This window comes from Sorghum bicolor, chromosome 5 (genome assembly GCF_000003195.3).
Source record: "Sorghum bicolor cultivar BTx623 chromosome 5, Sorghum_bicolor_NCBIv3, whole genome shotgun sequence".
Lineage (NCBI taxonomy): Eukaryota > Viridiplantae > Streptophyta > Magnoliopsida > Poales > Poaceae > Sorghum > Sorghum bicolor.
In genome coordinates this window covers 41,691,368-41,703,609 of record NC_012874.2, presented here as the reverse complement: position 1 = coordinate 41,703,609, position 12,242 = coordinate 41,691,368, and positions in this window count along the sequence as shown.

The following is a 12,242-nucleotide window of genomic DNA, read 5'->3' as shown; positions in this document are numbered from 1 at the left end:
AAGTTGTTAGATATCATCAAGATCTAAACTTTTTATATACACAATTTTTCTATTTGAGAGAGTTTAAGTTAACAATACCCACCAAATCTATAATCTCACACAAACTATATGAAACTCTATGTGTCAATTGTGGATTTTCAACTACGCCTTCCCATAACTTTGTCAAATGCAAAAATGGTCTATATATTAAATGTAGAGTTTGATGAGTGGAACAATATAGGCATTCATGACTTTTCCATTCGAGACCATCTATGGTTCTAAAACCGCTGCGTGGCTATGAATTCTCTCAAAATTCAAAATTCAGTGGTTCAAACTTTTCCAAATGAAATGTTAACCATTATACTAAATGTAGAACTTGATGAGTGTAACAAACTTTGTATTCATGACTTTTCTATTTGAGACCATCTAGGGTTCGGTCAAAGGGTGTGTTCATCAAGATATACATTTTCATATGATAAAATAGAATTTTTATTTGATGAAAAGTGTACCCTACTAGCATTCTTAGTAATAAGTCACAAAAATAAAAAGTTTAACGTCAATATGATGTGAAAATAGATTTCCAGTTGATTGGATATAGTTTTTGTAAATTTCTTAGAATAATATATATTTGCATTAGAAAAATACTAAACATTCCTTACAAAATTATTGTAAATTAAAAAATACGGTAAGATATTTAAGGTTAAAAATTTTCATGTGTACATCAAAAAAATTACAATACATGTCACTATTTAAAAAATATTATGCAAAATATTTAATTTATTGTACAATTTATAATATAAAGTGTATATATAAACACTTTAAAACCCTAAACTAAAAAACAGGGCCTTTAGCACCGGCCCATAGTGGGAACCGGTGCTAAAGGGTCCTGAAATTTTTGAGGACCCACCCAAGCCCGCCTAGTACCCTTTAACACCGGTCCGTGGCTGGAACCGGTGCTAAAGGGTCCCTTTAACACCGGCTGGTGTTACGAGCCTGTGCTGAAGGGTCCCCTTTAACAGCGGCGCATAACAGCAGACGGTGTCAAAGGCCCTTCAGCTCCGGTTCTAGCCACGGACCGGTGCTAAAGGGTCCGCCCCTATATAAGCGCACAGGCGCCCTGGATCTGAAGCAGTCTTCGTCTTCGTCGAGCAGAACAGTTTACTGCGCCGCCCGCCGTTCGTCTACCGCGCGCGACCTCGTCTCTAGCGCCGCCGCCGCCGTCTCCAGTGCCGCCGCCGCCGCGGCCAACTCCGGCCATCTCTACACCGAGAACACATCGATCTCACGTATATACCTCCACAACCGCCATACATGCATATCTCTAAAAAATAAATATAAATATGTATATTAAATGTTATTATATATATACACTAAACCACACTAAATTGTATATATATGTATATATATAGGTATATATATATTATATACACTAAAAATATATTATTCTTGTAATAGTTTTTAGTATATTAGTATAAGTGTAGTGTTGACCTGTTATAAATTATATTATGCTAGTATATATTTGTAATTATCGGTGTTTTCCCTCGGGGTGTCACACCAACGAGTAAAAGACACAAAGATTTATCCTGGTTCGGGCAAGAGAAGGCCCTACGTCCAGCGGGGGGGAGTGTTTGTATTATCTCGCACCTAAGTGCTTGTACTGGGGTGAATACAAGTTTGTGTGGGTGGAAAGATGAAGTATGGTAGCTCTTCTTCATATGTCTTGTCTTGTGTATCCGCCCCTGGGCTTCCCCTTTTATAGTTCCAAGGGGAGGCCTAGGTTACATCCATAGGCGACAGAGTAGGGGTCGATAGGGGTGCGGCGTGCTGACCTACTCGAGGCCTCCGTACCGGCGTGGCCTCGAGCCATCTTGTCTTGGTACCTTGATGATGATTACGCATGCCCCTGAATCCCGCTCCTGTGCGCCGTCCTGGACTGGTTTATCTGTTGCACGCTTGTACGTCGTGGTAGCAGCTACGTCGAAGTGGTTGAGGTGTTGTCATTCGTCGCCCGATCCTTCCCCAGGAAGGGAACGTGCCTACTCGAGGGTCAGGTGCCGTGTAATGCCTTGCTGGCCAGAGCGCTGACTTTTGGCGTCTCGAGGGGGGTCTTGACTGGACATTCCGACCCACTCCCTGCGCCCTGCCACGTTCTGGCTTGTTTGGTGGGGAAGGCTACAAAAGAACGACAGGACGGGTGCTTGTTCCCTATCACGCTTCCTGTGACTGACGGGTTAGGTGAGCACGCGGCAGGCGCATTAAATGCCCTGGTTCCTGTGCCCACGTCAGGTGGCGGGCGGCATCCTTACCCTCGAGGCCTTTCGATTCGTACGTGCCAGTTTCCGTATTCGAGGGTCGTCGGTAGTCGAGCCTCAGACGATTCGCACGACACTCCTTCCGTGTTCGAAGCTACGGTAGTCGAGGACCGTGTGTACGACTGGGGGGGCGTCGAGTCGGAGGCCTCGACTTTTGTACGGATGCTCTCGCTATGTGCATCAGTTAGGTTACCCCTTACTGATATCCCCGACAGTAGCCCCCGAGTCTCTATTCGAGCGCTTGCGCTCGAGTGGAGGCTCTTTTTTGTGGTCGAGTTTTCGTGGGGGCGCGCGAGCGACCCCACGGGGGTAGCCCCCGAGCCCTTGGAGGAGTTTTTGACTCCTTCGAGGGTTATATTGCCCAATCTGCGGAAGCGCTCTCGATGTCCATCGTGGAAGGCGAGCTGAAGGCTTTGATTGGTTTGTTTCACGCAGGGGTCACAACGTAATCCCGGTGGAGCGAGTGTCATCTACCCCAGATTGAGCTCCTAGCGGGTAATCCAAGTGAGAATCCATGCCCCGTTGAACCGCTATAGCCCGGAGGCATTCTCATAAAGCGGGGTCGACGTGGTCGGGGTTACTGGTCTCGTTCGATAGAGTCCAACGGCTCGATTCCTCCCCTCAGGGGGATTCCTCTCGGCCATCTCGTCCTCGCCTTGGACATCCCCAGCGAGTCCTCGAGGCGGGCCTTGTTTTTCGACCGCTCGCTGGGCATCCCTGACTCGGGTACTCGAGATCGGCTGTCGAACCCGTTCGGTGGGTCAGCCTGCGACCTCTCGAGGTTCTCATGAATACGTACCTTGGCTTACAGGGGAAGGAAAAGATCACGGTGGTTCGCCTTTTTGCCCATTGGGCGTGCCTTTTTAGGCGACACTGTACCGGCGTGGAATTCGTAGCGTCCCGTCTGTGAGAGAGATAAGGACCGTTAGACGGCGCATTTATTGGAGGAGTTACCGTATCCATCGGATCCGTCCGTTGGTGGGTTGCCATCTATGAATATCCTGTGGTCTTCCTACCGTCGCTCCTTCCGCCTTCTGCCCCTGTTCTTGCCTCTGCTTCCTCGCCATCTCACGCGCGCGTACCCTCGAGCAGCAGTGAAGTCGCCCTCCTCCCACCTAAAAATGCCGGTGAGACTCATCGCCGCCGATGACTGGCGCCCGTCGTCGATGACGGAGCGCCGGCTATTGGAGCTCGAGAGGGAGGCGCTCCTGCGTCCTCGCGTTTCTTCGTCGCAGCCGGAGTGGATCGCGCCGGCGGCGGACCACCGGGAGCCAAGGCCGCCTAAGGGCTATGTGGTCTCCTTCGCCAAGTTCCACCGCCACGGCTTTGGCTCTCCTCTGAGTCGTTTCATGCGGGCGCTCTGCCACCACTACGGGGTGGAGCTCCAGCATTTTTCCCCGAACGCCGTCACCGCCGCGGCGGTTTTTGCTGTGGTGTGTGAGGGCTACCTGGGGATGATGCCGCACTGGGATTTGTGGCTCCACTTGTACCGGGGCGAGCACTTCAACGCACCTAGTGGAACCATAGGGGTGAGGAAGCCGGTACGGGTTGGGTGCCTCAACCTGGTGTTCAAGACTGGCAAGTCGGAGAGGCCGCGTGAGTACATCCCAGTGGGGTTGACGTCGAACCATGCCGGATGGGACTCCCAATGGTTTTACTTATGGAATGACGACGACCTCTTCCCAGCCTACACCGGGCGCTTGATCTCGGAGCGCCCGGACCACTGGAGGTACGGTGTTGTCCAAGCCCACCAACCGCGGCTCGACCCCATTCTCGACGCCCTGAAGAAGCTACATGAGGAGGGCCTGACGGCTGCGCTCGTCCTTTCCATCGTACATCACCGACGAGTGCTCCCGTTGATGTCTCGGCCTTTGAGGATGGACGAAATGGGCCCTGGCGTCTTGTCTCGCGTTCTCGAGGCTTGCCGGATGTCTAATGAAGCGCCTGCGGACGATGAGGTCGCCGCCAGGGTTAGGGCGGCCATTGCAGGCGATTTTCAGCCTGAGCATGTCAACGGCTTCCCTATGAGGCCCGATCAGGGGTCGATCGACCTGGTAAGTTCTTTTCCTGTTTATGGTTCGAATTCTCGATTTCCTTCGACCTTCTTTAAGACTTATCTTTGCTCGTGCAGGGATCGATCGACGCTCGATCCTCAAAGCCTCCGGTGAAGGAGGACGATGTGGATCGTGACAAGAGGTGCGAGTCCACGGAGAAACCGAAGTCCGCAAAGGACTTGGAAAAGAAGGGGGAGAAGAAGAAAAATCTCACGCGACAAGCGTTGGAGACTCGTCGAGCGAAGTCTAGGCAGAGGGGGGAGCCTCAGGAAGAATCCCCCGATGAGGATGATGGCAGCGATGGTGACGATGACAGCGACGACTCTGAGGGGATGGCGTCCCGTCTCGACCGGATCCTCGAGGGCCCGTCTTAGACCGGCGTCGACGTCCAGCGGACAGGAGTCCCAAAGGAGGCGCCAAGCAGGCCTCGTGAGAGTCAACAGAGGGAGTCATCTCCACGCCGCTCCCGCGCCGACACCCCCCCAACGCCTGTGCAAGGTCGGACCGTCAACCGCCCCCAACCTCCTCCCGCGTCTAAGGCGGGCCACCGGGTTAAGTCTCTGGCGACGGGGCCGCTGACTCGTGGTCGCGCCGCGACCTCGAGTAAGGGGGAAACGGGTCGTGGGAGTACTAGTCCAGGCGCTGGACAGGCGGGAGACGTCGAGCCGAGACTTGTGCCCGTTCGTGAGGGGCCCGGAGCCTCGACGCGGGGTGGCTCGAGGCCTGCTGGTCGAGGCGCCGGTAGGCGGGTCGCCCTTCCTGTGGGGTAAGATCTTCGACGTTATAATTCTCGCCTTCCGATGTCTTTGCATTTTCTTGGGTGATGGCTTCTCTTACACTTATTCCTCTTTCCTCAGGTTGAAGCAGCCGCTCGAACAGGCCCAGCCCTCGATGGCCAAGCGGCTTAAGGTGGGAGCGGCCTCCAAAGATTCAGGTTAGCGGTTCATTACCGATATTGTGGGAGTCATGTTACCCTTACGTCGATCATCATGGTGACTGACTTTTTGCTTTCGAGCGCTTACAGGCTCCTCCGATCCTCGTCTGTCGACGGGTGTCGAGAGCGCTCCGCCTCGACCATTGGTGGGGGAGTCCACCCCGCCGTCGCCAAAGCAGGTCGAGGCGCCTCGCCCTCAAGAGCAGGAGGGAGCCCCCGAGCCTCCCCGATCTGGGGTCGTGGGGGATCCTATCACTATAAGTGACGGGTCCGGCGGTGACAGGCTTTCGAAAGATGCCCACCCCATGGAGGAGGAGGTCAAGGCTTCCCCCGTCGCGAAGCAGACGCCTTGGCCCATCGGGCTCCACTCCGTCGAGGAGAATAGGAAGAAGGACGAGGAAGAGCTCGAGCGGAAGACGCAACAATAGCTGTAGCAGGAAGGAGAAGGAGTGGGGGTGCGGCAGCAACAAGGGGTCCAGCTCGAGGAGCTGCTGGAGCAGGACCGGCAGCAGGAGCTGCGGGAGCTCCAGAAGCAGCAGCAGCAGAGGAGTCAGCAGTTAGAGGAACTGCTCAGGTACCGCCACGCAGTCCGTCCCAGCCGGTGCCGCCATCACCACAGGGGCCTGAGACCAGGGAGGAGGGTCTGCCGGTCTATGGCCCGCAGACCCCTGCGTGGCTCCGTCCGGGAGCGCCCGCTTCCATCCCTGCTGAGCCAGGGCGGGCGGACGGCGTGGTGGCGCTCGCTTGCATGATGCGCACCCCGGTGGATCCTCAGTCCGAGATCAAGGGCACGATCTACGGCATCGAGGGGATCACTCCTAGATTTCTCCGAGAATGACGGCCGTGGGAAGATCACAAACCCTGTGAGGAGGATGAAGCCGGGACGTCGGGTGGCGGCGCTACCGACGAGACCGGGACCTGGAAGACAGTGGATGATGACGGGCGATTCCCCTCCCTTATCGACCTATTTTTACGTCATGGGGGGTCGCTCGAGACTGTCCAAGAGCTCATCCGCGGTGTCAAGGCGCGCATGGAGGAGGAGATGGAAAACTGGTGCCCCGATCGGATCCGCATCCGGGCCTCCACCGACCCATCCGAGCCTAACATCTTTATGGATGATCGGAAGGAGGCCGAAAAGTGGGAACATCTCGAGGAGCTTCGCCTCTGGATGAAGCACGTGGTGGGGCTCCTGTCCGACGTCGTCAACAACGGGCTCGGTCCGGCTTACTTTGTAAGCGTCTTTAGGCATTAGTTATCGTAGGACGTTTTGGTTTTGTGTTCTTACTGTTCCACTGCTGGCTCGCAGGATCTGAAAGAGACCTCCCATATAAAGTCGAGCTTTATCCACGCGACGAGGGGCGGCTGGGAGCAACTCCCTCTCCTCAAGGACCAACTCCTGGAGTCGTAGGAGAAGCTCCTCAAGGCTTACAAGGAGCTTTTGGCGCTCGAGGAGGAGAAGAAAGAGAGGGAGGCCGCTCTGGCTGAAGCTCGGGAGACCTCGAGGAAGGCGGTGGAAGAGGCCACGCTGCTGAGGAAGCGGACCATGACGGTCGAGGAGGCTGTGTCCAAGGCTCGGGAAGAGGCCGTGTTTTACAAGGACGCGACCGCTGACCTAGACAAGGAGAAAGGCCTCCTCAAGGCCGATCTTGCTTCTGCTCGGGAGGCCTTCCGAGAGGTGAAGGAAGAGTGCGTGAAGAGCGAGATTGCTCGGAGCGCCGCAGAAGGGGCCGAGAAGAAAGCCCAAGAAGATCTCGAGGCTGAGCGAACTCGCTCACGCGGGCTCTCTGATGAGGTCGATCGTCTAAAGAGGGCGCTGCTGGAGAAAGAGGGAGCTATGGCGCAGGCGGGCAAGGTGATCGAGGACCTGCGTGTCACCAAAACTGACCTGGCGCGCTCCTACAGGGAGATCGAGAGAGCCAATACCGACCTAGTTGGCAAGAATACAGCTCTAGAGGAGAAGATTCGTGGTATGATTGTGTCATCGTGTTTCTTTTCCAAGGCGTGCTTTGTGTTATCTAACTTCTCTGTATCGGCCTTTGTAGGGCTTAAAGACGAGCTGCTAGCTACTCAAGTCGAGGCTCGCTCCACCAAGGCTCAGCTCGAGGGGAAGGTCGCTTTGAACGGTCGGCTGTGGACTGCGATAAGCGATCTCTCGGCCTCCTGGGAGCTCGAGCCTGTGGACAAGTCGAGGGAGGTGGCTCGAGGCGACGCACTGGTCGATCAGCTGTGTTATCTATGTGCCACGCTGAGGGACCGGGTGCGGGACGCCCTTCATACCGGGGTGAAGCGGGCGATGGCGGTTGTCTGCTCGCACTTTTCCTATGATATGGAGGTGGTGTCCCACGGCTTCGTCACTGACATTTCCAAGACCGACGCGAAGAACGAGGAGAGGCTCCATGCCTTGTTTGACGACGCGGAGGCCCCTGGGGAAAGGCTGGCGAAGCTGTTCGAGCCGGAAGTACTTCGTCCCGAGACTAGCTCGGGCGTGGACGTGGGTGGTGAGGGCCGAGACACCGACTGAGGCCTGCGAGCCTGTCCTGAGTGCTAAGGCCCCTTGTACAGTACTTATCATTTTGTCTTAAGGAAATACTATGTTTTTTAAGTGGTTTATAAGATCTCTGAATATTTGCTTATTCCTTTGTTCACATCCTCTTTTGTTTCCTTTCTGCTTACGTCTTTATTCCTCATTTGGTCTTTTGTTAAGGCGACCTTGATTGCCTCGAGGGTGAGGGATTGAGTAGAGTTACCATAGCCCGGGGGCGTAGGAGTTCTGAGGCTCGTTGTCTCTCGGCCCTTAAGGGGCTCGAGGTGCCTCTACTACTCGACCGTGCGAGGTTTACTGGTAGGAAAGAAAAATCACTTGGTTTTTTAGACACTTGGGGGGGGGGGTCCCCCCTGCTAGCCCCCGAGGGGGTATCGACTATGATGGGTCACAGTTGGTACTCCCTTCTAATGTCGAGATCAAACACTAGGATTGCAAGCCCACAAACCTGTCATATGCTACCACTAGATCAAGTCAAGCATAGAGGCAATAGTGGTACCATATAAGCATCAAATTCATTTGATTTTCATGAATGAACCTAGACATATAAGGAATGACTAGATGCACTAAACAAGTCCTTAGCATATAATGGATGACATGTGAATCAATGTTACCTTGCTTTGCTCGACGGAGAGGCATGTCATATAGTGGGGGTGCATTAACACATATTGGAGAAGTCAAGTATGTTCAATTCATTCCTTAGCTTACAAAACCTCTTCTCATCAAGTGGCTTGGTTAATATGTCGGCAAGTTGATCATCGGTGCCTATACTCTCAATGCAAATGTCCCCTTTTTGTTGGTGATCTCTTATGAAGTGATGGCGGACATCTATGTGCTTTGTTCTTGAGTGTTGAACCGGATTGTTGGTGAGCTTCACGGCACTTTCATTGTCACATAGCAATGGCACTTGCTTGAAGTTGATTCCAAAGTCCTTCAAAGTTGCCTTCATCCATAGGATTTGTGCACAACAACTACCGGCCGCAATGTACTCCACTTTGGCGGTTGATAGTGCAACACTATTTTGCTTCTTGGATGACCATGAGACAAGTGATCTACCCAATAGTTGACATGTGCTCGATGTGCTTCTTCTTTCAACTTTGCATCCCGCATAGTCCGAATCGGAATATCCAACAAGTTCAAACTTTGCACCTTTGGGATACCATAGACCAACATTTTGTGTATGCTTCAAGTACCTCAATATTCTCTTTGTTGCCTTCAAATGACTTTCTCTTGGTGAGGCTTGGAATCTTGCACACATGCATACACTAAACATGACATCCGGTCTTGATGCGGTCACATATAGTAGGCTTCCAATCATAGACCGATACAACTTTTGATCCACCATATTTCCACTTGTATCACTATCTAGGCTTCCATTTGTTCCCATTGGAGTGCTAATTGATTTTGCATCATCCATACCAAACTTCTTGAGCATGTCTTTTATGTACTTGCCTTGACTCACAAATGTGCCATTCTTCAATTGCTTGATTTGAAGACCAAGGAAGTAACTAAGCTCTCCAATCATTGACATCTCAAACTCATTAGCCATCATGTTGCCAAACTCCTCACAAAATTCTTGGTTGGTTGATCCAAATATGATATCATCAACATATATTTGCAACACAAACATGTCTTTGCCAATCTTCATGGTGAAGAGAGTGGTGTCAATCTTGCCCATCTTGAAACCTTTAGACAGTAAGAAATCTCTCAATTTCTCATACCATGCTCTTTGGTGCTTGCTTCAAACCATACAATGCCTTTATTAGCTTGTAAACAAGGTTGGGTTTCTTGTCATCTTCAAAACCGGGAGGTTGCTCAACATCAACTTCTTCATTAATATAGCCATTGAGAAATGCACTTTTCACATCCATTTGGTATAACTTGATGTTATGAGCACAAGCATAGGCCAACAAGATCCTAATTGCTTCCAATCTTGCAACCGGGGCATATGTTTCTACAAAGTCAAGACCTTCAACTTGAGTATGTCCTTGTGCAACCAATCTTGCTTTGTTTCTTACAACTATCCCATCTTGATCTTGTTTGTTGCGAAAGACCCATCTAGTTCCAATGACATTATGATCACTAGGCCTCTCAAGTAATTCCCATACTTGATTTCTCTTGAAGTTGTTAAGCTCTTCATGCATAGCATTGACCCCATCAACATCTCTCAATGCTTCATCTATCTTCTTTGGCTCAATGTGAGACACAAAGGAGAAATGCTCACAAAATAATGCTAATCTTGATCTAGTTTGCACTCCTCTTTGAATATCACCAATGATATGATCCAATGGATGATCTCTTGCAATGTTTGTTGGTTGGAGTATTTGCACTTGATTGCTTGCACTTGGTTGATCATGAGATGATGTACTAGCTTGTTGATCTTGCACTTGTGTACCACTTGTACTAGCTTAATTTTGATCATGAGAACCACTAGCTTGCACATTAGAGGTAGAAAGCACTTGATCTTTGTCATCTTCAACATCAATCACCTCTCTTGTCCTTAAATCACCAATACCCATATTCTTCATTGCATCGGCCAATTGAGTGCCTCTCACATCATCTAGATTCTCATCTTCCTCTTGAGAGCCATTGGTTTCATCAAACTCAACATCATGCACCTCCTTAAGAGTTCCACTAGCCAAATTCCACACTATAAGCTTTGCTAGTAGTGGAGTAACCAAGCAAGAAACCTTCATCACATTTCTTTTCAAATTTACTCAATCTAGTGCCTTTCTTCAATATGTAGCATTTGCAACCAAAAACCCGATAATATGCAATATTGGGCTTTCTACCATTCAAGAGCTCGTATGGTGTCTTCTCCATCATTGGGTGACAATAGAGTCGGTTGCTATAGTAGCAAGCCATGTTGATTGCTTCGGCCCAAAAAGAATGACTCACATTGTATTCACTCAACATTGATCTTGCCATGTCAATCAAGGTTCTATTCTTCCTCTCAACAAGACCATTTGATTGTGGAGTGTATTTGGCTGAGAATTGATGCCTAATGCCAAATTCATCACAAAGCTCATCAACTCTTGTATTCTTGAATTCACTTCCATTGTCACTTCTCACTTTCTTGATGGTTGTTTCAAACTCATTGTGTACTCTCTTGACAAATGATTTGAAGGTTGCAAAACCATCACTCTTGTCCCTAAGAAAGAATACCCATGTGTATCTTGTGAAATCATCCACTATCAGAAATCCATATTTGTTTCCACCAATGGTTGTGTATGTGGTTGGTCCAAATAAGTCCATGTGCAACAACTCAAATGCCTTGCATGTACTCATGATACTTTTCTTTGGATGAGTGTTGCCAACTTGTTTTTCGGCTTGACATGCACTACAAAGCTTATCTTTCTCAAATGTGACATCTTTCAAGCCTCTAACAAGATCATGTTTGACTAACTTGTTCAATTGTTTCATTCCAACATGACCAAGCCTTCAATGCCATAACCAACCCATGCTAGATTTAGTGAGCAAGCATGTTGACAATTGAGCTTCACTAGCATTGAAATCAACCAAGTATAGATTCTCATATCTAAAACCTTTGAATATCAAGTTGGAGCCATCTACACTTATGATCTCTACATCACCAACTCCAAATATGCATTTGAAACCATGATCACAAAGTTGAGCTACGGATAACAAGTTGAAGTTCAAGCTCTCTACTAGTAGCACATTGGAAATGCTCAAGTCATCGGATATAGCAATTTTACCAAGCCCTTTGACCTTGCCTTTGCCATTGTCACCAAATGTGATACTATCAACACCATGATCATCATTTGGATTGATTGAATTGAACATTCTTGAATCACCGGTCATGTGTTGTGTGCACCCACTATCAAACACCCAATGCCTTCCTCCGGCTTTATAGTTTACCTACAAAACAAATCAATGTTTCTTAGGTACCCATACTTGTTTGGGTCCTTGGAGGTTAGTGACTAAGCTTTTTGGTACCCAAATGGCCTTCTTCTTTCGACCCACAATTGGTGTACCAACAAACTTAGCATGCACACCCTTCTCACCCATGGTAACCACATAACAAGTATCAAAAGGAATGTAAGGTACATTAGCATTTTTCTTGTTCTTGTTAATTTTGTTGCAATTAAGCTCTAAGTGCCCAACTTGCTTGCATTTGTTGCAATACCGACCATTGCTCTTCACAAAGCTAGGCTTGTGAGTTGCAAAGGCTTTCTTGCCCTTCTTGGGGGTATAGCCTAATCCCTCTTTATTGAGAGAAAACCTTTGGCTACCCAAGCACTTTAGCAAGCGGACCTCACCACCATAGGCTTTGCCTAGGGCGTGAGTGAGCTCATCCACCTCTCTCTTGAGAGTCTCATTCTCAACCTTTAGTGATGTATCACAAGTGACACTAACACTAGAAGTAGAGGTAGAGTTGGTGGTGGTGGATGAAGACCTAC